Source organism: Pinus tabuliformis, chromosome 5_2, assembly GCF_031772625.1.
Source record: "Pinus tabuliformis cultivar Carrire ecotype Pingquan chromosome 5_2, CPIR1, whole genome shotgun sequence".
NCBI classification, from domain to species: Eukaryota; Viridiplantae; Streptophyta; class Pinopsida; order Pinales; family Pinaceae; genus Pinus; species Pinus tabuliformis.
Window position 1 is genome coordinate 229,212,887 of NC_142306.1, and position 4,657 is coordinate 229,217,543.

The 4,657-nt window shown below is 32.5% G+C and overlaps 1 pseudogene; it reads right to left on the reverse strand.

Annotated features, from left to right (window-relative positions):
• Nucleotides 1-1,954: 1,954 nt before the first annotated feature.
• On the reverse strand, nt 1,955-3,309 carry LOC149158371 (mannose-1-phosphate guanylyltransferase 1-like; annotated as a pseudogene).
• Nucleotides 3,310-4,657: the final 1,348 nt, after the last annotated feature.

The window sequence follows — 4,657 nt, forward strand, 5'->3', positions numbered from 1 at the left end:
TTATACACGTCCACATTTCACTGATTAAACGGAGGTATCTATACACATCCTTCCAACATAAATAGAATTAAGATGGATCTAGATTGGTTATATATCACTAATCATCATATGCCTAGATTGAGTGAATATCAATTTTTTTATATAAAGACACATAATATTTCTAAACAATATTTTAAGAAAAATGTACATTATGTACAGAACAATAGAGCTTTAAAAAATGTATTAATTATGGGGAAATGCAATTCTAAATAAAAATACAGGAAAATATTCTCAATCGATATCAATTTCCATCTAATATCTAATATTTTTATTATGGTCAAGTATGATGGCAGGATATAAACTTTTTCTTCTTTGTCATATGGCTAATATTATGATATTCTTACCATATTTATTAGTATTTTCATTAAATGAGGGGCATAAATGAACTTCAGCATGCAATGTCTAGCTTCCAAAGCCTCTTCAACCACACATAACCATACAAGTACTATCTAGGGTGGGCAGGTGGGGTTCAAGAGGCATGCTCCAACCTCCATGTCATCATCAAAGTGAACATTCTGCCTCCAAAAACTCTATGAGGCTATGGTTCCTCCACAAGTCATGCAAATAATCCCCACAAAAAGTTTATCATTAAAGTTTATGAAGGTATACATACTTACCCAAAAATATTATGACAAAATATTAAAAAATTGTCTAATCTAACCACAGAACAATCATGAAATCAAAGCCATGCAACTAGAAAACAATCCTTGTTGTTCAAAGAAATTTAATCACAAGACCCAACTCATAGAGTACCTCTATTGGCCATTGAGATGTTATGAAGTATTATGTAAACAATAAAGATGAACATTCAAAACCCCTAGGTCAATCCAACAAAAAAAAAAATCAATCCCAAGACATTGGTTCCTGGCATTCTAGTTTTCTTCAACTCAATAGACTTCACAAACATCATTAGTGACATGCATACTCATTATAGTAAAGAATTTGAAAGACCAAATGAACTATTGAAAGGAAGCTTAAGGTTTCACTCGTTATTTAGGTGCTTGCTACATATTAAAGTTGATGAAACATTCTCATAGAATATTCCTATGTACTAGAAGGCTTGGATCTCATGGTCAATTCACTCTACACAAGTATATGTAGAAATTGATGAACCCCACCTACTAATCTTGAGATCAAATCTGATCCTTGTTACATGAAGGTCTAGTATAATCATGAACATGTTTTAGATGAAAATGATTGCTTCTAGTTCCACTACCACAAGTTAATTTCTCAAAAATATCACTTTTACTAACTATTTGTGAATGTGCTCTTCAATGGAAAGAAAATAGTGTTAAATGTTTAACAAAAATACCAGCTTAAACTGGATAATTTTTATGGCATTGACAAATCCAGTATCCCCAATGTTTGGTGGGCTACCATCATTTTTATCTTTCTCAATAAATATTTTATGCACTCTCTAATCATAGGTTTTGTTATTGCCTTTCATCCTTAAGCCTTATTGTTGGCATCAATCCTTCTTTCCTAGCCTTCTTTTAACTAACATGTGTATCAACACAAAACTCCTTACTTCTTTCCTAGCTTCCTTTTAACCAACATGTGCATTAACGCATGACTCCTTGATCTAGAATAATTGATCAAAAATAGTATTTACCTATTAACTATTATAAAACCAAGATTGCAAGAACATAACAATATAGATAGTTTCAAATAAGAAATATTGAATCACAACATTCCAATGACATCAACACTAAATCAGTGCTTGTAGGAAACCACAGAGTGCAAGCATAAGAAAAAAACCCAAGCTTTTCAATTAGCCTGAACTTTCCATTCCTCCCCTAACCTCCAAAAATAGAAACAGAGAAAAATTTACACCCCCAACCCCGAAAAGAAGCCTACAACATAGAATATTATCCCTTCTACTCACCCCCAAAATCTACGACATGGACAAGTATCATTAATATTACAATAACCAATTAGCTACCAGGCCTTCTCCATCTTTCCAATCACATGACAATTTCTGGCTTGAGAATGTTGGTTTTGATTTCTTTATGAGGAAGGACCACACCTCCATTGCTGTATACCTCATCAAAAACATGGACATCCTCCCCTAATATGGTCATGTTTTCAACGCGAGCCCATTGACCAACAGTAGAGTGCCAACCAATGATACTTCCAGATACACAAGCATGTTTATTTATGCGCACTCCACACATAATGGTGCACCATGACAGTCTCACTCCTGCCTCAATCACACAACGTGGGCCAATGGCCACATCTAGCCCAATCAAGAAACCCTCACCAATCCATCTAGTGTTGTCAACAATCACATTTCCAACAATGTTAACCCTAGTTGCTAATTTATCCAAGGTGTTTCTTCGAAGAGAATCTAAGTAGAGCCTTAGGCCTGAAATATAGTCTCTGGGTTGCCCAATATCCATCCAGAAACCAGGTAAAACCATAGCATAGAGTTGTTTCTCCTGTGCAATTTTTGGGAACACTTCTTTTTCAATGGATGTGGGTCTCAACTCAATTCGGTCCAAAACACTGGGGTTCAGAAGGTAGATTCCCACATTGATATTGTTACCAACAAAGACCCTGGTATTCTCAATGAAACTTTCTACCTTTCCATTGTCCTCATCAAGAATAAAAAAACCATATTTTAAGAGTTCATGAACCTAGTTCAAGTGATTAATTCTTTACTGTTTACCTTACAAACCATGAAAAAATTGAACTAAGAAAGGAATTACATAATGAAATTATGAAAAGCAATTCCCTTGCAATTTGACTTTTGCAAAGACATGCCTTTCCAAAAAAAAAAAACCAAGGAAAATGGTTCCAAGTGAGAAGGGACTTGAGGTAGGACATGAAATTGTACCTTGGTCATCGTGATGGATGCTTCTCCTCCATGTTTTATGTGGAAATTAACCATGGCTCCCTAGATTCATCTATTAGTTTTTCCCTTGTAAGAGTTAAAGGCCCAGCAACTCCCATGGGCTCTATTCACTGAGAATAGGTAATATTAATCCCAAATTTCATTTCAAACACCTTCAATAAGCTCAACATAACTTCATCAACACCAATAGCTTTTAGTGCTTCAATCTGCTCAAAAATTGAAATCCAATAAATTGTTTAATTTTCCATACAAAAAATACACTACCTCCTTCATCAGTGCTAATTTTACTAGTTTACTAACTTTACTTGATGCAAAATCATTGTTTTATTCGCAAAGTCAACCAGAGGCTTAGGGACACCCAATTTCCAATGGTGCAACCTGGTTCCAAAACCATCAACCAATATGAGGGCCTTCATGGTATTTTGTTACTTCTCCTAGCTTTTCTGACCATTTCCCTCCTTTGTTGATCAATAAGAGGCGAAGATGCCTGAAACGAGTCCTAGAACTCTAATTTTGAAGCCTAAGCAGGTGGTGGCGGTGCGTTCGAATGTGCTGGGCTGCTAGCCACATGCCAAATTTTAACAGGAAGGAGGAAAACGAAAATACGCTTTTGTGATTGGCTAAATCTATTTAGACAAAACCAACAGAGGAACATCTTAGGTGTAATTATTTATTTATATGGTTATTTAATTATTATTTTTTTGATTTGGTGGACATTAGAGAAAATTAATTTTATTATCTTTTGAGGACATGACAACTTCTACATTGCCCTCATACTAGTTGTGTAATGGGCCTCTTGCCACAAATAATATGTCGCCCGACACAATAAGCTAACTTATTACAAATTATTATACGAAGACAAAAGGAAGTGAAAATAAAAAATATATTGTTTGAGTTTTAGGAATTGTTATAATTTTGTAAAAGTATTTAATTCGCTTTAGAAGTTTTTGTTGTTTAAATAGATTTTTTTTTTAAATTTAAAATATATATTTTGATTAGTTAAATAAATTTAATATTTTGACAAAAAAGTAAAATATATAAATTATGTAAATTTCATAATTCAAATTTATAATTTTAATAAATATTTATTAAACTTTTAATAAATATTTATTAAACTTTTAATAAAATTAACTTAAAAATATATTATAAACAACTTCAAAATATAAAATAGTTATAATATATTTATAAACAACTTCAAAATATAAAATAGTTATAATATATTTATAAACAACTTCAAAATATAAAATAGTTATAATATATTGCTTTAACAAAATAGTAATCATTTTTCTTTAATGTAAGAAAGAAATACACTAATATATTTATAAAGAGAGAGACGCCATTGATGATGATATTTGATTGAAGAAAAAGATACACTAATATATCTCTAAGTTGTAATCTAAAGACACTGCTTTTTTTCCGTGAAAATCATGGAAATTCTAGCAAGATTTTGAGAAAATCTCACAAGGCTTTTCTAAATTTAGGTTACAATGGTCAAAATTCAAAATTTTGGGTGCCCCATAAGTTTTTGAGAGTTATGAATCCATTACCACCATCAAAAACATGATTCAAACACGACTACTACAAGGTTTTTTGAAACTTTTTTGCCCAAATTCTGACCACTTTTGACTGTCCGAGCAATTCCTCTGCCTCCATATCCTTCTTATATTTATAAAGAATGAGACGCCATTGATGACGAGATTTGATACAGTCACAATTCCATTGACCTATTCATATTAGGGGTGTTACACCTAATACAACACTACG